The 22,819-nt window shown below is 40.4% G+C and overlaps 14 non-coding genes across 14 annotated transcripts; all 14 read right to left on the bottom strand.

Annotated features, from left to right (window-relative positions):
• Nucleotides 1-7,044: 7,044 nt before the first annotated feature.
• LOC143985094 (small nucleolar RNA U3) lies at nucleotides 7,045-7,259 on the bottom strand. Its single transcript, XR_013275401.1, has one exon. It is a non-coding gene; the product is annotated as a small nucleolar RNA U3 (small nucleolar RNA).
• A 694-nt stretch (nucleotides 7,260-7,953) lies between these two features.
• Nucleotides 7,954-8,168, bottom strand: LOC143986425 (small nucleolar RNA U3). The gene has a single exon (XR_013276519.1). It is a non-coding gene; the product is annotated as a small nucleolar RNA U3 (small nucleolar RNA).
• A 688-nt stretch (nucleotides 8,169-8,856) lies between these two features.
• On the bottom strand, nucleotides 8,857-9,071 carry LOC143984896 (small nucleolar RNA U3). The gene has a single exon (XR_013275232.1). It is a non-coding gene; the product is annotated as a small nucleolar RNA U3 (small nucleolar RNA).
• A 694-nt stretch (nucleotides 9,072-9,765) lies between these two features.
• On the bottom strand, nucleotides 9,766-9,980 carry LOC143985204 (small nucleolar RNA U3). The gene has a single exon (XR_013275497.1). It is a non-coding gene; the product is annotated as a small nucleolar RNA U3 (small nucleolar RNA).
• Nucleotides 9,981-10,668: 688 nt separating this feature from the next.
• LOC143985202 (small nucleolar RNA U3) lies at nucleotides 10,669-10,883 on the bottom strand. The gene has a single exon (XR_013275495.1). It is a non-coding gene; the product is annotated as a small nucleolar RNA U3 (small nucleolar RNA).
• Nucleotides 10,884-11,621: 738 nt separating this feature from the next.
• On the bottom strand, nucleotides 11,622-11,836 carry LOC143986423 (small nucleolar RNA U3). The gene has a single exon (XR_013276517.1). It is a non-coding gene; the product is annotated as a small nucleolar RNA U3 (small nucleolar RNA).
• Nucleotides 11,837-12,527: 691 nt separating this feature from the next.
• LOC143985077 (small nucleolar RNA U3) lies at nucleotides 12,528-12,742 on the bottom strand. Its single transcript, XR_013275386.1, has one exon. It is a non-coding gene; the product is annotated as a small nucleolar RNA U3 (small nucleolar RNA).
• Nucleotides 12,743-13,431: 689 nt separating this feature from the next.
• LOC143985229 (small nucleolar RNA U3) lies at nucleotides 13,432-13,646 on the bottom strand. Its single transcript, XR_013275515.1, has one exon. It is a non-coding gene; the product is annotated as a small nucleolar RNA U3 (small nucleolar RNA).
• Nucleotides 13,647-14,334: 688 nt separating this feature from the next.
• LOC143985190 (small nucleolar RNA U3) lies at nucleotides 14,335-14,549 on the bottom strand. Its single transcript, XR_013275484.1, has one exon. It is a non-coding gene; the product is annotated as a small nucleolar RNA U3 (small nucleolar RNA).
• A 690-nt stretch (nucleotides 14,550-15,239) lies between these two features.
• On the bottom strand, nucleotides 15,240-15,454 carry LOC143984741 (small nucleolar RNA U3). Its single transcript, XR_013275097.1, has one exon. It is a non-coding gene; the product is annotated as a small nucleolar RNA U3 (small nucleolar RNA).
• A 691-nt stretch (nucleotides 15,455-16,145) lies between these two features.
• On the bottom strand, nucleotides 16,146-16,360 carry LOC143985093 (small nucleolar RNA U3). The gene has a single exon (XR_013275400.1). It is a non-coding gene; the product is annotated as a small nucleolar RNA U3 (small nucleolar RNA).
• Nucleotides 16,361-17,049: 689 nt separating this feature from the next.
• Nucleotides 17,050-17,264, bottom strand: LOC143985145 (small nucleolar RNA U3). The gene has a single exon (XR_013275445.1). It is a non-coding gene; the product is annotated as a small nucleolar RNA U3 (small nucleolar RNA).
• A 689-nt stretch (nucleotides 17,265-17,953) lies between these two features.
• Nucleotides 17,954-18,168, bottom strand: LOC143985188 (small nucleolar RNA U3). Its single transcript, XR_013275483.1, has one exon. It is a non-coding gene; the product is annotated as a small nucleolar RNA U3 (small nucleolar RNA).
• Nucleotides 18,169-18,863: 695 nt separating this feature from the next.
• Nucleotides 18,864-19,078, bottom strand: LOC143984996 (small nucleolar RNA U3). Its single transcript, XR_013275317.1, has one exon. It is a non-coding gene; the product is annotated as a small nucleolar RNA U3 (small nucleolar RNA).
• Nucleotides 19,079-22,819: the final 3,741 nt, after the last annotated feature.

The raw sequence follows: 22,819 nt of genomic DNA, 5'->3' as shown, positions 1-22,819 counted from the left end.
TTTGGATGTCCTTTTTTTTTTTTTTCACATTTAAAAGTTTTTATTCAAAAATATAAGCAATACAGGAGAAAGTACAGGCGGGTAAATAAGGCACAAAAAGTTAGACATATTAGACCAAAAGTTAGCGTAAACTGCCAACAATAAAGTGCAAAACTACCATTACCCTTCGGCCCGAATCTATACGAATGTGCAGATTGGTTACAGAAAAACAACGCCAAATGCCACCTGAGAAGTGGTAATACCAAGCTGCGGGCAGCAACTGTACTTCTTGGGGAGATGGAAATTCAGAGGAAAAAGAAGAAAGTAAGAATAGAGAGAGAAAATAGAAAAGCGAAGACCGTAGATGGAGTGTGAGATTGTTATTGCATGGGTGCTGCACCGGGCAGCCTATAGTAAGTAGCGTGTAGGTCGATTCTGTCAACCAGTCAGTTTTGGCTATCCATGTCCACTTTTTCGGTGATCAGATCACCCAACCAGTGACCCATATTCTTGAGAATACCGGTACTCGAACCAGGGAGACCAAGTTTTGTGATACCGTGCTACAGTTTCTTCTGATTGTGCCTTAGTATCCTCCATTTCACATATGAAAGAAATCTTTAACAACCATTCTTTCAGAGATGGGGTGTGCGTGGTTTTCCAATAGAGGGGGATAAGCGACCTAGCCGCATTTAGTAGGTGTCTCGATAAAGAATTCGCATACTTCTTCAAAGAGAAATCAGAAATGTTAAGAAGGCAACATGCAGCGTCTAAGGTAATGTTGGTCTCCGTGATCCGGCGCACCAACCTCTTCACTTCATTCCAAAATGTACTTATTTTATCACAACGCCACCAGATATGAAGCATAGTGCCCCTTTCTTTGAGACAGCGCCAACACAAGTCACTGGACTGGGGGTACCATTTATGAGTCTTGTCAGGTGTGACATACCAACGGGTAAGTACTTTATATGCAGTTTCCTGCAGTCTTGTACTGATAGAACATTTGTGGGCTAATATACAGGCCTTCTCCCACTGAGCATTTGTAAAGTCTATTTCCAAATCTGCTGACCATCTCTCTCTAAACCGATCTCTCGTCCCCGTCGCCAGGTGTTGCAACCAGTCGTATGCCGTGGAGGTAGTTTTTAATACCTGTTCCCCTTTAAGGCACACCGACTCCAATTCCGTGAGTTCTCTAATAAAATGTTCCTTACGCGGTGGTTTGTTAACGAATGATCGTATCTGGAAATACGTCCATAAGGGCAAGGAGGGGATGTCGTTGTCTGACTTCAACACTGCGAAGTCTTTCATCACTCCATTTTTAAAGCAGTGTATTGCTAGAAGTGGGAGTCGTTTATCGGTAGGCCGTAGTGTTTGATTCCCCATTCCTGGAGCAAAGTCAGGGTTATGTTGTAATGGAGTAAGTGGACCCACAGGGGAGGAGAGCATGTTTTGCTTAGACAACTGATGAAAAATTTCTAGGGTGGTCCCTATTAAAGGGTGTTCCGTCAGTGTTGGAGGGTATGTGGATTTCGGAATCCACGGGGAGAAAAGCAGGGGTGTCGGGACTGAATCCCTCTCCAGCGTCACCCAATCCTTCATTGCAGAATGACAATGCCAGTCCACAATTCTCGCAATGTGGGTTGCTCGGTAGTAATTCCGGAAATTTGGTATCCCCAGCCCACCCAGACTCTTGGGTCTCATCAATAAGGAGAATTTAATACGAGGCGTTTTATGAGCCCATATAAATCTCAACAATATAGCCTGGAGAGATCTAAAAAAACTTTGTGGGATTCTGATGGGTAAGGCTCGAATCAGGTATAGGACCCTGGGTAGGATGTTCATCTTACAGGTGGCCGCCCTTCCAAACCAGGAAATAGGCTTAGTATGCCAGTGCTGTAGATCTCTATCAATGGTCTTAAGTAGGGGTACAAAGTTGCGAGTGAAAATGGAGTCTATCTTGGGCGTTAACCACACTCCCAAATATTTGATGGCATGCGTTACCCACTTAAAAGAGCTGTTTTCCATCGTACGTTGCAATGTTGGGGCTGGCAGGGTAAGGTTCATCGCCTCTGACTTGGAGTAATTAATCTTAAGATTAGAAATATACCCGTAGACCGAAAACTCCTTCACAAGGGATGGTATGGATATGTGCGGTTCAGTAATAAAAAACAAGAGATCATCGGCATAAGCCCCCACCTTGAACTCCTTTCCCTCCACCCTGAAGCCTCTCACCGAGCTGTTGATCAAGACTCTCCTAATAAAGGGTTCAAGAGAAATAACAAATAGCAGAGGGGACAGGGGGCAACCCTGTCTCGTGCCATTCCATATGTCCACCTTGCCGGACAAAGCTCCATTGATTTTGAGTCTAGCCGAGGGGTTCTGATATAAAGCGGCTATCCAGTTCATCAAACCGGGTCCTAGTCCTATGTGTCTACATGACTCAAACATGTAGTCCCAGGCTACTCTATCGAAGGCCTTCTCCGCGTCGGTGGACAGGAGAAGGCCCTCGATGTTTCGCACATGGGCAGCGTGTATTAAGTCCAAGGCCTTGGTGACATTGTCCCTGGCTTCTCTACCTGGCATAAAGCCAGCCTGGCTCGGTCCAATCAATTTACAGAGGAAGGGGGACAATCTCGTTGCAATTATTTTCGCCAGTATCTTAACGTCTAAGTTCAACAACGAGATTGGTCTATAACTGGAGCAGTGTGTAGGGTCCTTGTCCGGTTTTGGGATGACTGCAATGTGTGCAGATAAAAATTCAGGAGGGACCCTCCCACCCCTCGCCAAGGAGTTCAGAGCTGTGTGCAAGTGTGGGGTTAGAGTGTCTATAAATGTCTTGTAATAAATGGCTGTGTATCCGTCTGGCCCAGGGCTTTTACCCGTTTTAAGTCCCTTAATCGCTACTCTGATTTCCTCTTGGTCTATAGGGGCGTCCAAAACAACCGAATCCTCCCTTGCAAGTGAGGGTAGACCCGATCCTCGTAGGTAGTCCCGTATGGCTTGAAGTCTCTCGCCTCCTATGTCGGGGGGCCTGTGTTGTGGTGGGAGGTTATAGAGTTTTGTGTAAAACTCTTGAAAGTGTTGGGCTATTGCATCGGTCGTTCTGTCTAAGCGGCCTTCCTGATTCTGAATTCCCGAAATGTTGGTCTTGGTGGTGAGGTCTCTCAGCGCTCTGGCAAGTAGGCGACCCGCTTTGTCCCCCTGTCCATAGTATACCTTCTTCCGTAGAAATAAAAGTCTCTTGGTCTGCGATTCCAGCGTCTGTCGGAGAGCCAACCGAGCCTCAAGAAGCTCCTTTGCTGACCGCTCCGACAGAGACTGCTTGTGAAGAGTTTCTAAACGTCGGATCGTGTGGGTAAGCTGTCGTATGTCTTTCTCCCTGTCTCTCTTCCTTTGCGCCCCTAGTGACATCAGCAACCCCCTGACAGTGCATTTGTGGGCCTCCCAGATCGAAAAAGGATCCATTCCTGGAGTCACATTGTGCTCAAAGAATTCTTTCAGGGTTGATTCAATTTTGGGAAACAAAGATGGGTCAGTTAGTAGGGAGGAGTTCAGCCTCCACATGGGTGTCTTTTTAGCAGTATCTGTTTGACTAAGACTAATAGAAATTGGAGCGTGATCGGAGATGGATTGAATTCCTATATGGGAATGCTGCACCGTATGTAGATCTCTTTGGGTAATAAATAAGTAGTCAATCCTCGAGTGACGGTCGTGAGGAATCGAGTAAAAAGAAAAGTCTTTGTCGGATGGGTGTAAGTAGCGCCAGGTGTCCACTAAGTCCAGGGAGTGGAGAATAAGCTTTATAGCCTTCAAAGTATGGAAGGAAACCGTCGTCTTCCCTGAGGACGTGTCCAATAAAGGGTCAAGTGGGATATTGAAGTCACCCCCTAAAAGCAAACAACCAGCCCCAAATTCCTCAAGTTGTCGCACCAGCATTCTGCAGAACGTTAAGTGGGAGGCATTGGGGAAATATACATTGGCAAGTGTGGTGGGAACACCTACGAGGGTACCCTTTAGGAAAATGAACCTCCCCCCCGGGTCCACTCTTTTATCTGTGAGTTCAAAAGAGGCTCCTCTACTTAGTAAGATGGAAACCCCCCTCGATTTAGAGGTATCGTTAGTTGAGTGGTGTGCGTCTGTGAAATAGGAGTCGGTGAGCCTAGGGACCTGGCCTGTCTTAAAATGTGTCTCCTGCAGGAAGACAATTTGTGGCTTACCTTGTTTCAGTTCCCGGAGTAGGGTAGAGCGCCTTTCCGGTATGTTCAAGCCTTTTACGTTGTGTGACACTAGTGTCGGCGACGTGCCTAGAGCTGAGTAAGCCATCTGTAGGAATAGAGAGAGTTGGTAGACCTTGCCCGAAATCACAACCCGCAAGACTCAATAACTGTTATGTTGAAACACTCCCACTATTTCCACTTTGTAGTGGCCAAGAGAGGCAAGAAAGGACTACAAGAAAGGAAATAAAGATAGAAATAGGAAAGTCAAAGTGAGATGGAGAGTCAGAGGTAACGACCCCCGCCGACCGGCAAGCCGGCCAGGTAGGTCAAAACTCCAGTACCCAGGAGGGGACAAAGATCCCCGCCCGGTTACCGGACCACGTGTGAGGACAAGGGAGACACGCAGTCTCAGTGACAGCCGTTGTCAGGTGCAAATAAACAGTAACAATGTAGTATACTAATAACACGTAGAAGGAAGCCAAGCCTTGGCCCCCTGTAGCAGGTATAGCAAGCATAGAGTCATCTCTGCCGTGAGAAAAAATATATAAACTTATCGATTAGAACAAATGAACAAACATAAAGAAAAATTAGAACTGAACTAAATGACCAAAATCAGCGTCCTGATAGTACGGATATTGGGTGCTAAGAGGTGCATCCGGACAGGGAGGGGTGGACAACCTCGGTCATCCCCCCTCAAAACAGCCCTCCCCGGATAGCACCTCCAAACATGTACCCCAAGAACTTACCCCGATCCGCCCCCCATGCACTGAAGGCCTCATCCACATGTGAATAGTAAGTATGTCTCCATGGCCAAGCAGCCTTAGTGAGTTAACCAGCTTGAGTCCCCCAGTGTTCCAGAGCAAATCCTACCAACCACCCAACTATAGCTCCTCTGGCTCGCGTGGGGTTCCCGACCTTCCTTCCTTAGCAACGGAGCTGGGTAGCAAGAGAGTCATGACCCCGGAAACCATGAGTACAGACCCACAGCACGGGGGAGGTAAGCCCCTCGATCAGACCACAGGATCAGTCAAGCCGCAGGGCCTTAGTGGTACCAGGCTCCGGTGGAATCTGTAGCTGAGATCATAGGCATCTGCTGGATCGAATAAAGCAAAAACAAGTGTGCCCAGGAAATATGTGGTGAGGGCGGACCACAACAAGGGGGACATGATCCCAGGGGACCATGGTGCCAACAGTTAGTCATCCGTTAGTGATCTAGAGGAGTGTGCTCTGCCGCGCGGTGTTCCTGAACCTGGACCCTCCTGCCATGCTTGACGCTGTTTTTTGGCGAGGCGCTTGTCAGGCGTAGCTACAGGGGAATGAGGCGGGCTCCTCTCTCTAGGCGATAGGGAGAACTCCTGATACCAGTCCGGGAGATCCACAGGGTCAAGGTGTAGTGCATTGCAGAACTCTGGGATGTCGCTCGGTGTGCGGAGCAGATATTGCTTGCCATTGTGTGACACTGAAAGAGCAAAGGGGAAACGCCAGGTATAACGGAGATCTCTCGCCCTAAGTACATCTAGTAAAGGGCGCAAAGCCCTTCGGTTTTTCAATGTTATCTGTGAGAGATCTTGGAAGAGCTTAATATTCTCACCGTTGAACACAATTTGGTCATTCCTGCGTGCCTTGAACATAATCTCTTCCTTCAGTGTAAAGTTCTGCAAGCAGCAGATAATATCGCGTGGTGGCAGAGTATCAGGACCTCTAGCTCGGAGGGCTCTATGGGCCCTGACGAATTCGATGGCTGAGTCCTCTGGCCTTTCTAGCACACTGTTGAAGACCCTCTGGAGGGCAGGCATTATCTGGTCAGCGGTCACAGTTTCCGGCACTCCACGGACCCTAATATTGTTCCGTCTCCCCCTATTATCAAGGTCCTCCATGTGTCTATTTAGCTCAATAAAGTGTTGAGCGTGTGAGGAGGTGACAGTGTCCAATCTGAGTATCGCTCTATCTCGGAGCTTCCCTGCAGTGTCCGCCGCGGCCATCTTTTCTGTAAGAACCAGCAGGTTGGCCGCAGAAAAGGATGCCTTAATGTCGGCAGCGAAGCCCGACATGTCCGCATATGTGAGGGGGTGATCGGGACGAGCAGATCTTCTACCGTGATCTTCCGTAGCTGACTGAGAGTCCTCACTAAGATCCCCATCCTCGTGCGTCGGCGCCATCTTGCCTCTCTCCGGGGCCCGCTGAGCCACCGCTTGTTTCTGGAAAATCTCTGAGATGGTCCCTCCCACAGACACCGCGGTGGATCTGCGGGATCGTGTGTGCTGAGATCCGCGGAACTGTTTGTTCATTCTCGGTAGGCGTTCGGCAGAGAGGTGCTTAGGGCCTCGGGCTTGACGGAGCTCCTCGTTTAGGCTGCCATCTCCGCCGCGCGCCAAGCCACGCCCCCCTTGGATGTCCTTTTGGTAAGCCGAGCAAAGTTTTAACAGCACCTCACAGTCTTGCTCAGCGCAGTAACAGGAGAAACTAAAACACAGATGGAGTATTTTTGTTTCCACCTCTTTAAAAACAGAATGGTCTGGCATGTTTCTTTTGCTTCCGAAAGAATGGTTTGTCAGTGATGACAGTATTTTCTTTATCTTTTTAACATATAAAGCACCATAATTTTTCCTTGGGTTCTGTGAGCGTTGTTTCAGTTTTGCAATTCCTCCAAGCGCATAAGCCAAAGGAAAAACATTGGCAGCTACTGCGTGTCACACTGCAAATAATCTTCCCACACAGAAGTATAATGTCATTTTTTCCTTTCCATCTGGCAATTACAAAAAAAAAAAGCATAGTTTTCAAAATAGACCAAAACACAAACTTGCAAACTCAGCTGGTTTTAAACCAAAAATAGACATTTAGCATTCAAACAACCACTCTGAATGAGTTCCTGCCAGCCACCTTCCCATCAGGAAAGATGACCAAGTCATCAAATGGTGGCAGCATCTGCAGAGAGCCGCACTGCCAACAGCAGTCCTAATGAGACAAGAACTCTAAAATTCATCATCGTGGAAGGTGAGTATGGACACTTTCGAGCACATTTCCCCCTTTGCATTCTACAGAAACAATCCCTGAAAGAATAGCCCTACCTTGACAAACCAAAGATTTCAGCAACATTTTAATCACTATTCCTTCAACAAATTGTGAACATGTTTGTCAAAATCCAATGTAAACTACTTGTAGAAATCAAGTAGTAATAATTAATATGCCTGTTTGCCAATGTCCTATTCTAAAGAAAAATAATTTTGCAATTCTTTTCTCTAAAATTGTAAAATTTCTTGATGCCTTATATTGGCTATCTTAATTCTTTTGGGTGTCCTTTTGGTAAGCCGAGCAAAGTTTTAACAGCACCTCACAGTCTTGTTCAGCGCAGTAACAGGAGAAACTAAAACGCAGATGGAGTATTTTTGTTTCCACCTCTTTAAAAACAGAATGGTCTGGCATGTTTCTTTTGCTTCCGAAAGAATGGTTTGTCAGTGACGATAGTATTTTCTTTATCTTTTTAACATATAAAGCACCATAATTTTTCCTTGGGTTCCGTGAGCGTTGTTTCAGTTTTGCAATTCCTCCAAGCGGAGAAGCCAAAGGAAAAACATTGGCAGCTACTGTGTGTCACACTGCAAATAATCTTCCCACATAGAAGTATAGTGTCATTTTTTCTCCTTTCCATATGGCAATTACTAATAAAAAAAAAAAAAGCATAGTTTTTAAAAAAGACCAAAACACAAACATCCAAACTCAGCTGTTTTTGAAACAAATATAGACATTTAGCATTCAAACAACCACTCTGAATGAGTTCTCGCCAGCCATCTTCTCATCAGGAAAGATGACCAAGTCATCAAATGGTGGCAGCATCTGCAGAGAGCAGCACTGCCAACAGCAGTCCTAATGAGACAAGAACCCTAAAATTCATCATCGTGGAAGGTGAGTATGAACAGTTTCGAGCACATTTCTCCCTTTGCATTCTACAGAAATGATCCCTGAAAGTATAGTCCTACCTTGACAAACCAAAGATTTCAGCAACATTTTAATCACTATTCCTTCAACAAATTGTGAACATGTTTGTCAACCTCCAATGTAAACTACTTGTAGAAATCAAGTAGTAATAATTAATATGCCTGTTTGCCAATGTCCTATTCTAAAGAAAAATAATTTTGCAATTCTTTTCTCTCAAATTGTAACATTTCTTGATGCCTTATATTGGCTATCTTAATTCTTTTGGATGTCCTTTTGGTAAGCCGAGCAAAGTTTTAACAGCACCTCACAGTCTTGTTCAGCGCAGTAACAGGAGAAACTAAAACGCAGATGGAGTATTTTTGTTTCCACCTCTTTAAAAACAGAATGGTTTGGCATGTTTCTTTTGCTTCCGAAAGAATGGTTTGTCAGTGATGACAGTATTTTCTTTATCTTTTTAACATATAAAGCACCATAATTTTTCCTTGGGTTCCGTGAGCGCTGTTTCAGTTTTGCAATTCCTCCAAGCGCAGAAGCTAAAGGAAAAACATTGGCAGCTACTGCGTGTCACACTGCAAATAATCTTCCCACATAGAAGTATAATGTCATTTTTTACCTTTCCATCTGGCAATTACTAAAAAAAAAAAGCATAGTTTTCAAAATAGACAAAAACACAAACTTGCAAACTCAGCTGGTTTTAAAACAAAAATAGACATTTAGCATTCAAACAACCACTCTGAATGAGTTCCTGCCAGCCACCTTCCCATCAGGAAAGATGACCAAGTCATCAAATGGTGGCAGCATCTGCAGAGAGCAGCACTGCCAACAGCAGTCCTAATGAGACAAGAACTCTAAAATTCATCATCGTGGAAGGTGAGTATGGACACTTTCGAGCACATTTCCCCCTTTGCATTCTACAGAAACAATCCCTGAAAGAATAGTCCTACCCTGACAAACCAAAGATTTCAGCAACATTTTAATCACTATTCCTTCAACAAATTGTGAACATGTTTGTCAAAATCCAATGTAAACTACTTGTAGAAATCAAGTAGTAATAATTAATATGCCTGTTTGCCAATGTCCTATTCTAAGGAAAAATAATTTTGCAATTCTTTTCTCTAAAATTGTAAAATTTCTTGATGCCTTATATTGGCTATCTTAATTCTTTTGGGTGTCCTTTTGGTAAGCCGAGCAAAGTTTTAACAGCACCTCACAGTCTTGTTCAGCGCAGTAACAGGAGAAACTAAAACGCAGATGGAGTATTTTTGTTTCCACCTCTTTAAAAACAGAATGGTCTGGCATGTTTCTTTTGCTTCCGAAAGAATGGTTTGTCAGTGACGATAGTATTTTCTTTATCTTTTTAACATATAAAGCACCATAATTTTTCCTTGGGTTTCGTGAGCGTTGTTTCAGTTTTGCAATTCCTCCAAGCGCAGAAGCCAAAGGAAAAACATTGGCAGCTACTGCGTGTCACACTGCAAATAATCTTCCCACATAGAAGTATAATGTAATTTTTTTCCTTTCCATATGGCAATTACTAAAAAAAAAAAAAAAAAGCATAGTTTTCAAAATAGACCAAAACACAAACTTGCAAACTCAGTTGTTTTTAAAACAAAAATAGACATTTATCATTCAAACAACCACTCTGAATGAGTTCCCGCCAGCAACCTTCCCATCAGGAAAGATGACCAAGTCATCAAATGGTGGCAGCATCTGCAGAGAGCAGCACTGCCAACAGCAGTCTTAATGAGACAAGAACCCTAAAATTCATCATCGTGGAAGGTGAGTATGGACACTTTCGAGCACATTTCTCCTTTTGCATTGTGCAGAAATGTTCCCTGAAAGTATAGGCCTACCTTGACAAAGCAAAGATTTCAGCAACATTTTAATCACTATTCCTTCAACAAATTGTGAACATGTTTGTCAAAATCCAATGTAAACTACTTGTAGAAATCAAGTAGTAATAATTAATATACCTGTTTGGCGATGTCCTATTCTAAAGAAAAATAATTTTGCAATTCTTTTCTCTCAAATTGTAACATTTCTTGATGCCTTATATTGGCTATCTTAATTCTTTTGGATGCCCTTTTGGTAAGCCAAGCAAAGTTTTAACAGCACCTCACAGTCTTGTTCAGCGCAGTAACAGGAGAAACTAAAACGCAGATGGAGTATTTTTGTTTCCACCTCTTTAAAAACAGAATGGTCTGGCATGTTTCTTTTGCTTCCGAAAGAATGGTTTGTCAGTGATGACAGTATTTTCTTTATCTTTTTAACATATAAAGCACCATAATTTTTCCTTGGGTTCCGTGAGCGTTGTTTCAGTTTTGCAATTCCTCCAAGCGCAGAAGCCAAAGGAAAAACATTGGCGGCTACTGCGTGTCACACTGCAAATAACCTTCCCACATAAAAGTATAATGTCATTTTTTACCTTTCCATCTGGCAATCACTAAAAAAAAAAAGCATAGTTTTCAAAATAGACCAAAACACAAACTTGCAAACTCAGCTGTTTGTAAAACAAAAATAGACATTTAGCATTCAAACAACCACTCTGAATGAGTTCCTGGCAGCCATCTTCCCATCAGGAAAGATGACCAAGTCATCAAATGGTGACAGCATCTGCAGAGAGCAGCACTGCCAACAGCAGTCTTAATGAGACAAGAACCCTAAAATTCATCATCGTGGAAGGTGAGTATGGACACTTTCGAGCACATTTCTCCTTTTGCATTGTGCAGAAATGTTCCCTGAAAGTATAGACCTACCTTGACAAACCAAAGATTTCAGCAACATTTTAATCACTATTCCTTCAACAAATTGTGAAGATGTTTGTCAAAATCCAATGTAAACTACTTGTAGAAATCAAGTAGTAATAATTAATATGCCTGTTTGCCAATGTTCTATTCTAAAGAAAAATAATTTTGCAATGCCTGTTTGCCAATGTTCTATTCTAAAGAAAAATAATTTTGCAATTCTTTTCTCTCAAATTGTAACATTTCTTGATGCCTTATATTGGCTATATTAATTCTTTTGGATGTCCTTTTGGTAAGCCGAGCAAAGTTTTAACAGCACCTCACAGTCTTGTTCAGCGCAGTAACAGGAGAAACTAAAACACAGATGGAGTATTTTTGTTTCCACCTCTTTAAAAACAGAATGGTCTGGCATGTTTCCTTTGCTTCCGAAAGAATGGTTTGTCAGTGATGACAGTATTTTCTTTATCTTTTTAACATATAAAGCACCATTATTTTTCCTTGGGTTCCGTGAGCGTTGTTTCAGTTTTGCAATTCCTCCAAGCGCAGAAGCCAAAGGAAAAACAGTGGCAGCTACTGCGTGTCACACTGCAAATAATCTTCCCACATAGAAATATAGTGTCATTTTTTCTCCTTTCCATATGGCAATTACTAATAAAAAAAAAAAAGCATAGTTTTCAAAAAAGACCAAAACACAAACATCCAAACTCAGCTGTTTTTGAAACAAAAAGAGACATTTAGCATTCAAACAACCACTCTGAATGAGTTCTCGCCAGCCATCTTCTCATCAGGAAAGATGACCAAGTCATCAAATGGTGGCAGCATCTGCAGAGAGCAGCACTGCCAACAGCAGTCCTAATGAGACAAGAACCCTAAAAGTCATCATCGTGGAAGGCGAGTATGAACACTTTCGAGCACATTTCTCCCTTTGCATTCTACAGAAATGAACCCTGAAAGTATAGTCTTACCTTGACAAACCAAAGATTTCAGCAACATTTTAATCACTATTCCTTCAACAAATTGTGAACATGTTTGTCAACCTCCAATGTAAACTACTTGTAGAAATCAAGTAGTAATAATTAATATGACTGTTTGCCAATGTCCTATTCTAAAGAAAAATAATTTTGCAATTCTTTTCTCTCAAATTGTAACATTTCTTGATGCCTTATATTGGCTATCTTAATTCTTTTGGATGTCCTTTTGGTAAGCCGAGCAAAGTTTTAACAGCACCTCACAGTCTTGTTCAGCGCAGTAAAAGGAGAAACTAAAACGCAGATGGAGTATTTTTGTTTCCACCTCTTTAAAAACAGAATGATTTGGCATGTTTCTTTTGCTTCCGAAAGAATGGTTTGTCAGTGATGACAGTATTTTCTTTATATTTTTAACATATAAAGCACCATAATTTTTCCTTGGGTTCCGTGAGCGTTGTTTCAGTTTCGCAATTCATCCAAGCGCAGAAGCCAAAGGAAAAAACATTGGCAGCTGCTGCGTGTCACACTGCAAATAATCTTCCCACATAGAAGTATAATGTCATTTTTTTCCTTTCCATCTGGCAATTACTAAAAAAAAAAAAAACATAGTTTTCAAAATAGACCAAAACACAAATTTGCAAACTCAGCGGTTTTTAAAACAAAAATAGACATTTAGCATTCAAACAACCACTCTGAATGAGTTCCTGCCAGCCACCTTCCCATCAGGAAAGATGACCAAGTCATCAAATGTTGGCAGCATCTGCAGAGAGCAGCACTGCAAACAGCAGTCCTAATGAGACAAGAACACTAAAATTCAGCACCGTGGAAGGTGAGTTTGGACACTTTCAAGCACATTACTCCATTTGCGTTCTACAGAAATTATCCCTGAAAGTATAGTCCTACCTTGACAAATCAAAGATTTCAGCAACATTTTAATCACTATTCCTTCAACAAATAGTGAACATGTTTGTCAAAATCCAATGTAAACTACTTGTAGAAATCAAGTAGTAATAATTAATATGCCTGTTTGCCAATGTCCTATTCTAAAGAAAAATTATTTTGCAATTCTTTTCTCTCAAATTGTAACATTTCTTGATGCCTTATATTGGCTATCTTGATTCTTTTGGATGTCCTTTTGGTAAGCCGAGCAAAGTTTTAACAGCACCTCACAGACTTGTTCAGCGCAGTAACAGGAGAAACTAAAACGCAGATGGAGTATTTTTGTTTCCACCACTTTAAAAACAGAATGGTCTGGCATGTTTCTTTTGCTTCCGAAAGAATGGTTTGTCAGTGATGACAGTATTTTCTTTATCTTTTTAACATATAAAGCACCATAATTTTTCCTTGGGTTCCGTGAGCGTTGTTTCAGTTTTGCAATTCCTCCAAGCACAGGCCAAAGGAAAAACATTGGCAGCTACTGCATGTCACACTGCAAATAACCTTCCCACATAGAAGTATAATGTCATTTTTCTCCTTGCCATATGGCAATTACAAAAAAAAAAAAAAAGCATAGTTTTCAAAAAAGACCAAAACACAAACATCCAAACTCAGCTGTTTTTGAAACAAAAATAGACATTTAGCATTCAAACAACCACTCTGAATGAGTTCCTGCCAGCCACCTTCCCATCAGGAAAGATGACCAAGTCATCAAATGTTGGCAGCATCTGCAGAGAGCAGCACTGCCAACAGCAGTGCTAATGAGACAAGAACACTAAAATTCAGCACCGTGGAAGGTGAGTTTGGACACTTTCAAGCACATTACTCCATTTGCGTTCTACAGAAATTATCCCTGAAAGTATAGTCCTACCTTGACAAAGCAAAGATTTCAGCAACATTTTAATCACTATTCCTTCAACAAATAGTGAACATGTTTGTCAAAATCCAATGTAAACTATTTGTAGAAATCAAGTAGTAATAATTAATATGCCTGTTTGCCAATGTCCTATTCTAAAGAAAAATTATTTTGCAATTCTTTTCTCTCAAATTGTAACATTTCTTGATGCCTTATATTGGCTATCTTGATTCTTTTGGATGTCCTTTTGGTAAGCCGAGCAAAGTTTTAACAGCACCTCACAGACTTGTTCAGCGCAGTAACAGGAGAAACTAAAACGCAGATGGAGTATTTTTGTTTCCACCACTTTAAAAACAGAATGGTCTGGCATGTTTCTTTTGCTTCCGAAAGAATGGTTTGTCAGTGATGACAGTATTTTCTTTATCTTTTTAACATATAAAGCACCATAATTTTTCCTTGGGTTCCGTGAGCGTTGTTTCAGTTTTGCAATTCCTCCAAGCACAGACCAAAGGAAAAACATTGGCAGCTACTGCATGTCACACTGCAAATAACCTTCCCACATAGAAGTATAATGTCATTTTTCTCCTTGCCATATGGCAATTACAAAAAAAAAAAAAAGAATAGTTTTCAAAAAAGACCAAAACACAAACATCCAAACTCAGCTGTTTTTGAAACAAAAATAGACATTTAGCATTCAAACAACCACTCTGAATGAGTTCCCGCCAGCCATCTTCCCATCAGGAAAGATGACCAAGTCATCAAATGGTGGCAGCATCTGCAGAGAGCAGCACTGCCAACAGCAGTCCTAATGAGACAAGAACCCTAAAATTCATCATCGTGTAAGGTGAGTATGGACACTTTCGAGCACATTTCTCCCTTTGCATTCTACAAAAATAATCCCTGAAAGTACAGTCCTACCTTGACAAACCAAAGATTTCAGCAACATTTTAATCACTATTCCTTCAACAAATTGTGAACATGTTTGTCAACCTCCAATGTAAACTATTTGTAGAAATCAAGTAGTAATAATTAATATGCCTGTTTGCCAATGTCCTATTCTAAAGAAAAATAATTTTGCAATTCTTTTCTCTAAAATTGTAACATTTCTTGATGCCTTATATTGGCTATCTTGATTCTTTTGGATGTCCTTTTGCTAAGCCGAGCAAAGTTTTAACAGCACCTCACAGTCTTGTTCAGCGCAGTAACAGGAGAAACTAAAACGCAGATGGAGTATTTTTGTTTCCACCTCTTTAAAAACAGAATGGTCTGGCATGTTTCTTTTGCTTCCGAAAGAATGGTTTGTCAGTGATGACAGTATTTTCTTTATCTTTTTAACATATAAAGCACCATAATTTTTCCTTGGGTTCCGTGAGCGGGGTTTCAGTTTTGCAATTCCTCCAAGCGCAGAAGCCAAAGGAAAAACATTGGCAGCTACTGCGTGTCACACTGCAAATAACCTTCCCACATAGAAGTATAATATCATTTTTCTCCTTGCCATATGGCAATTACTAAAAAAAAAAAAAGCATAGTTTTCAAAAAAGACCAAAACACAAACATCCAAACTCAGCTGTTTTTGAAACAAAAATAGACATTTAGCATTCAAACAACCACTCTGAATGAGTTCCCGCCAGCCATCTTCCCATCAGGAAAGATGACCAAGTCATCAAATGGTGGCAGCATCTGCAGAGAGCAGCACTGCCAACAGCAGTCCTAATGAGACAAGAACCCTAAAATTCATCATCGTGGAAGGTGAGTATGGACACTTTCGAACACATTTCTCCCTTTGCATTCTACAGAAATGATCCCTGAAAATATAGTCCTACCTTGACAAATCAAAGATTTCAGCAACATTTTAATCACTATTCCTTCAACAAATTGTGAACATGTTTGTCAAAATCCAATGTAAACTACTTGTAGAAATCAAGTAGTAATAATTAATATGCCTGTTTGCCAATGTCCTATTCTAAAGAAAAATAATTTTGCAATTCTTTTCTCTCAAATTGTAACATTTCTTGATGCCTTATATTGGCTATCTTGATTCTTTTGGATGTCCTTTTGGTAAGCCGAGCAAAGTTTTAACAGCACCTCACAGTCTTGTTCAGCGCAGTAACAGGAGAAACTAAAACGCAGATGGAGTATTTTTGTTTCCACCTCTTTAAAAAGAGAATGATTTGGCATGTTTCTTTTGCTTCCGAAAGAATGGTTTGTCAGTGATGACAGTATTTTCTTTATATTTTTAACATATAAAGCACCATAATTTTTCCTTGGGTTCCGTGAGCGTTGTTTCAGTTTCGCAATTCATCCAAGCGCAGAAGCCAAAGGAAAAAACATTGGCAGCTGCTGCGTGTCACACTGCAAATAATCTTCCCACATAGAAGTATAATGTCATTTTTTTCCTTTCCATCTGGCAATTACTAAAAAAAAAAAAAACATAGTTTTCAAAATAGACCAAAACACAAATTTGCAAACTCAGCGGTTTTTAAAACAAAAATAGACATTTAGCATTCAAACAACCACTCTGAATGAGTTCCTGCCAGCCACCTTCCCATCAGGAAAGATGACCAAGTCATCAAATGTTGGCAGCATCTGCAGAGAGCAGCACTGCCAACAGCAGTCCTAATGAGACAAGAACACTAAAATTCAGCACCGTGGAAGGTGAGTTTGGACACTTTCAAGCACATTACTCCATTTGCGTTCTACAGAAATTATCCCTGAAAGTATAGTCCTACCTTGACAAATCAAAGATTTCAGCAACATTTTAATCACTATTCCTTCAACAAATAGTGAACATGTTTGTCAAAATCCAATGTAAACTACTTGTAGAAATCAAGTAGTAATAATTAATATGCCTGTTTGCCAATGTCCTATTCTAAAGAAAAATTATTTTGCAATTCTTTTCTCTCAAATTGTAACATTTCTTGATGCCTTATATTGGCTATCTTGATTCTTTTGGATGTCCTTTTGGTAAGCCGAGCAAAGTTTTAACAGCACCTCACAGACTTGTTCAGCGCAGTAACAGGAGAAACTAAAACGCAGATGGAGTATTTTTGTTTCCACCACTTTAAAAACAGAATGGTCTGGCATGTTTCTTTTGCTTCCGAAAGAATGGTTTGTCAGTGATGACAGTATTTTCTTTATCTTTTTAACATATAAAGCACCATAATTTTTCCTTGGGTTCCGTGAGCGTTGTTTCAGTTTTGCAATTCCTCCAAGCACAGGCCAAAGGAAAAACATTGGCAGCTACTGCATGTCACACTGCAAATAACCTTCCCACATAGAAGTATAATGTCATTTTTCTCCTTGCCATATGGCAATTACAAAAAAAAAAAAAAAGCATAGTTTTCAAAAAAAAACAAAACACAAACATCCAAACTCAGCTGTTTTTGAAACAAAAATAGACATTTAGCATTCAAACAACCACTCTGAATGAGTCCCTGCCAGCCACCTTCCCATCAGGAAAGATGACCAAGTCATCAAATGTTGGCAGCATCTGCAGAGAGCAGCACTGCCAACAGCAGTCCTAATGAGACAAGAACACTAAAATTCAGCACCGTGGAAGATGAGTTTGGACACTTTCAAGCACATTACTCCATTTGCGTTCTACAGAAATTATCCCTGAAAGTATAGTCCTACCTTGACAAAGCAAAGATTTCAGCAACATTTTAATCACTATTCCTTCAACAAATAGTGAACATGTTTGTCAAAATCCAATGTAAACTATTTGTAGAAATCAAGTAGTAATAATTAATATGCCTGTTTGCCAATGTCCTATTCTAAAGAAAAATTATTTTGCAATTCTTTTCTCTCAAATTGTAACATTTCTTGATGCCTTATATTGGCTATCTTGATTCTTTTGGATGTCCTTTTGGTAAGCCGAGCAAAGTTTTAACAGCACCTCACAGACTTGTTCAGCGCAGTAACAGGAGAAACTAAAACGCAGATGGAGTATTTTTGTTTCCACCACTTTAAAAACAGAATGGTCTGGCATGTTTCTTTTGCTTCCGAAAGAATGGTTTGTCAGTGATGACAGTATTTTCTTTATCTTTTTAACATATAAAGCACCATAATTTTTCCTTGGGTTCCGTGAGCGTTGTTTCAGTTTTGCAATTCCTCCAAGCACAGACCAAAGGAAAAACATTGGCAGCTACTGCATGTCACACTGCAAATAACCTTCCCACATAGAAGTATAATGTCATTTTTCTCCTTGCCATATGGCAATTACAAAAAAAAAAAAAAAGAATAGTTTTCAAAAAAGACCAAAACACAAACATCCAAACTCAGCTGTTTTTGAAACAAAAATAGACATTTAGCATTCAAACAACCACTCTGAATGAGTTCCCGCCAGCCATCTTCCCATCAGGAAAGATGACCAAGTCATCAAATGGTGGCAGCATCTGCAGAGAGCAGCACTGCCAACAGCAGTCCTAATGAGACAAGAACCCTAAAATTCATCATCGTGTAAGGTGAGTATGGACACTTTCGAGCACATTTCTCCCTTTGCATTCTACAAAAATAATCCCTGAAAGTACAGTCCTACCTTGACAAACCAAAGATTTCAGCAACATTTTAATCACTATTCCTTCAACAAATTGTGAACATGTTTGTCAACCTCCAATGTAAACTATTTGTAGAAATCAAGTAGTAATAATTAATATGCCTGTTTGCCAATGTCCTATTCTAAAGAAAAATAATTTTGCAATTCTTTTCTCTAAAATTGTAACATTTCTTGATGCCTTATATTGGCTATCTTGATTCTTTTGGATGTCCTTTTGGTAAGCCGAGCAAAGTTTTAACAGCACCTCACAGTCTTGTTCAGCGCAGTAACAGGAGAAACTAAAACGCAGATGGAGTATTTTTGTTTCCACCTCTTTAAAAACAGAATGGTCTGGCATGTTTCTTTTGCTTCCGAAAGAATGGTTTGTCAGTGATGACAGTATTTTCTTTATCTTTTTAACATATAAAGCACCATAATTTTTCCTTGGGTTCCGTGAGCGTTGTTTCAGTTTTGCAATTCCTCCAAGCGCAGAAGCCAAAGGAAAAACATTGGCAGCTACTGCATATCACACTGCAAATTATCTTCCCACATAGAAGTATAATGTCATTTTTTTCCTTTCCATATGGCAATTACTAAAACAAAAAAAACAAAAGCATAGTTTTCAAAATAGATCAAAACACAAACTTGCAAACTCAGCTGTTTTTAAAACAAAAATAGACATTTAGCATTCAAACAACCACTCTGAATGAATTCCTGCCAGCCACCTTCCCATCAGAAAAGATGACCAGGTCATCAAATGTTGGCAGTATCTGCAGAGAGCAGTACCACCAACAGCAGTCCTAATGAGACAAGAACCCTAAAATTCATCATCGTGGAAGGTGAGTATGGACACTTTCGAGCACATTTCTCCCTTTGCATTCTACAGAAATAAGCCCTGAAAGTATAGTCCTACCTTGACAAACCAAAGATTTCAGCAACATTTTAATCACTATTCCTTCAACAAATTGTGAACATGTTTGTCAGCCTCCAATGTAAACTACTTGTAGAAATCAAGTAGTAATAATTAATATGCCTGTTTGCCAATGTCCTATTCTTTTTTTTTTTTTTTTTTTTTATAAATTCTTTATTTTCATAATATAGTGATACAGTCTTTCATTTCTAGACACATACACATCTACATCTTATATTTAAACCAAGCCGTTCATAATTTCATCGTGCTAGATTTCTCCTATTACATTACCTATTTCCTTATATTCACTATTATTTTATTTTTTTTCCCCCCTTAACCTGGTATAGCCCTGGTTATTTATCTTTGAAGAAAAAAAAGCAAATAATAAAACAACAGAAAATAAGTAAACGAAGAGAGAGAAAAATAAATAAATAAATAAATAAATAAATAAATAAATAAATAAATAAAATGCTCTCCTTTCACCTCCTCCCCCTCTCTCATCCCCCTCCTCCCCCACCCCTCCCCAAGAAAGAAAAAGAAAAAAAAAACGAAAACAAACATGGATCAGCATCTACTGGTTTTGTTCCCTATATAAAATATAGGGTTTCCATACTTCATGATACCTATCTTCTTGCTCTTTCAGTATCATAGTCAGATTTTCCATTTGTTGAATCTCCGATATCCTGCTCATCCATTGTGATTTGGTTGGAGCCAGCGTCGTTTTCCATAAAACTGGGATGCATGCTTTTGCTGCTGTAAGCAAATGCCTTAAGAGAGATTTTTTATATTTTTCTATAGATAACGGAACATCGTGCAATAGAAAAGCCGCCGGATTTTCCCCAAGAGACACATCTGTTATTTCCTTTACTGTTTCCGATACCATCTTCCAGAAATCTTTTACCCCGGTACACTCCCAGAATATATGTAATAAGGTTCCCTCGGCTCTCTGGCAGCGCCAGCACAAATTTGATACTTGTGGGTATATCCGGTGCAATACTTCTGGGGTCCTATACCATCTAGACAAGATTTTGTAGCCCCCTTCTTGGTATCTAGTTGCTATCGACGCCTTATGTGTGAACATGAAGATCTTATTTTTCTGTAAGTCTGAGAAAGTGACTCCCAGGTCCCTCTCCCATGCTCGTATAAAAGTTAGGTCTTGTGAAGCTTCTTGTTCCATCCGCAATATGTACATTGATGAGAGGGAATGTTTCAGTGGTTCACCTTTTAAGCATATCTGTTCAAACTCAGATAGTGTCCTGATCACCGGTATTCTCTGCCTACTTATTCGCAGAAACGCATTTAACTGTACTCGCCTAAATGGGTCCAAGTCCTCCCTAAATTCTTGTTCGATCTCTTCCTTATACATTACATGATTATCAATTGAGAAATGTATAATCCTACTGATTCCCTTTCATCTTAAATCCCTAAAAACCTTATCTGTTAAACCTGGCTGAAAACCAGGAGTGCCCAGTACTGGTATCATAGGGCTTGGATGTTCTGATATCTTGGTTTTCTTAAATAGCTTTTGGACTACCTGTAGTGTGGCACCCACTGTCGGATGTCTCCGTACTTCCTGTGGTATTTCTACATCTGAGAGCCACACTATTCCTTCCAATGGTATCGGGATTATTGCTTGTTCCATATCGATCCAAGGTTTTTCTTTTTGGATTCTACACCAATCTATTACCCGTGTTAGATGTGATGCCTCATAGTAGCCTACTGGATCTGGGAATCCTACCCCTCCTCTCTCTTTAGGTAATATCAGAATATCCCTACGTATTCTCGCTTTTTTACCTGCCCATATAAATTTTATGAATCTTGATCTCAAATCTCTCAGATATCTTCCCGGGAGCTTTATCGGTAGAGTTTGGAACAAATATAACAACCTCGGCATTACGTTCATTTTGATTATATTGATTCTCCCAAACCATGTAAAAACCGTTTTGTCCCAACGTTCTAGATCTAGCTTAATCTGACGTATTAATGGGATGAAGTTTAGTTCCAACAGTCTGTTCAACTTGTTTGATATTTTAGTCCCTAAATAACATATGTGGGAATCCGTCCATCTAAACGCGAAATGCGCCGCTAGCTGAGATTTCATTTCATTATTCATTTCTACTCCCATCGCTTCCGATTTACTATAATTTACTTTAAAGTTAGATATCTCTCCATATATGCGAAGCTCCAGTAACAAAGAAGGTAAAGAAATCCCTGGGGAGGTTATAAAAAACATCAGATCGTCCGCATATGCGGCCAATTTATGTTCATCATTTTTTCTTATTGAAATGCCCTCAATATCCGGGTTAGCCCGGATTGTTCTCAAAAAGGGTTCTAATGTAAGAATAAATATGATAGGGGAGAGTGGACATCCCTGACGCGTTCCATTCCTTATACAGAATGGTTCAGACATTGTCTCATTTATTTTTACCCTAGCTTTTGGGCAGGAATATAAACTATCAATCCAATTCTGCATCCCCTTTTTCAATCCTATATGCTGTAGCGTTGCTCTCAGGAATGTCCAGTCGACCCTATCAAATGCCTTTTCCGCATCTGCCGATATAAGTACTAGCGGTTTTTGATAGTGTTGTGCTATATATAGAGCATCAATAACTCTCTGCGTATTTTCTCTTCCCTCCCTACCAGGGGTAAAACCTACTTGATCTGGATGTATTAATGCTGGAATAAATGGCAAGAGTCTATTCGCTAGTGTTTTTGTTAGAATCTTAAGGTCTACATTTAATAAGGACATTGGGCGGTAACTGGCACATTGAGTTGGGTCTTTCCCTTCTTTTGCAATCACTGTTATATGAGCCATTAGTGTTTCTGGTCGCATCCTTTGCCCCTCTCGTATTGAGTTATAAGCCTCTATAAATTTTGGTGCCAATTTTTCAAAAAAGATCTTATAATAAAGTAATGTATACCCATCCGGGCCAGGGGCCTTTCCGGTTTTCATTTGTTTAATGGCTTCTGTCAGTTCCTCTACTGTAATTGGTCCATCTATGTTTTCTGCTTCTTCTTCGAGAAGCTTGGGCATTCCCGATGCCATTATATATTCTTTTGCCTTTTCCCCTCTAGAAGGTAACCCCACCTTTGACGGTCGATCTTCAATTTGATATAGGGTAGTATAGTAATCTCTAAATGCTTTCGCGTTAGTCTGTGGTGAGTTAACTAACACATCTCCTTGGGTTTTAATTCTCTCAATATAATTTCGTGCTCTCGTTTCTCTGAGCGCATTTGCCAGCACTCTGCTGGGTTTATTTCCATATTCATAATATATTTGTCTGCACCGAGTTAATTTTGCTTTTGCTTTATCCGTCAATAACAAGTTCAATTCTTCCCGTAACCTCAATAATTTTTCTTCAGTTTGTTGCAACTGCGATTTCTTATGTACTGATTCGAGTGTCCGGATCTCTTCCAGCAGAGTATCTAGTTTAGCGCCCAGAGCCCGTTTCCTTTGTGCTCCTAAAGAGATAAGAATTCCCCTGATATAACATTTGTGTGCTTCCCATCTACATAGCGGGGTTACCTCCTCTGATTCATTTGCTATAAAAAATAGTTCCAATTCCTGGGCTATCTGGTTCTCGTACTCTGGTTCTCTCAGGAGTGTCTCATTCATCTTCCAGTTCCATTCTCGCGGGACTTTCTCTCCCCATTCCTTAACACTATTAGTTGGTGCATGATCAGACAGCGTAAATGATCCTATGGACGCCTCCTTTACGCAGGTCAATGCGCTTTGGGATAT

Source organism: Lithobates pipiens, unplaced genomic scaffold (assembly GCF_037356315.1).
Source record: "Lithobates pipiens isolate NorthernLeopardFrog02 unplaced genomic scaffold, aLitPip1_a1.2 Scaffold_16, whole genome shotgun sequence".
In the NCBI taxonomy this organism is placed as follows: Eukaryota; Metazoa; Chordata; class Amphibia; order Anura; family Ranidae; genus Lithobates; species Lithobates pipiens.
This window is presented reverse-complemented; position numbering and strand designations above follow the sequence as displayed.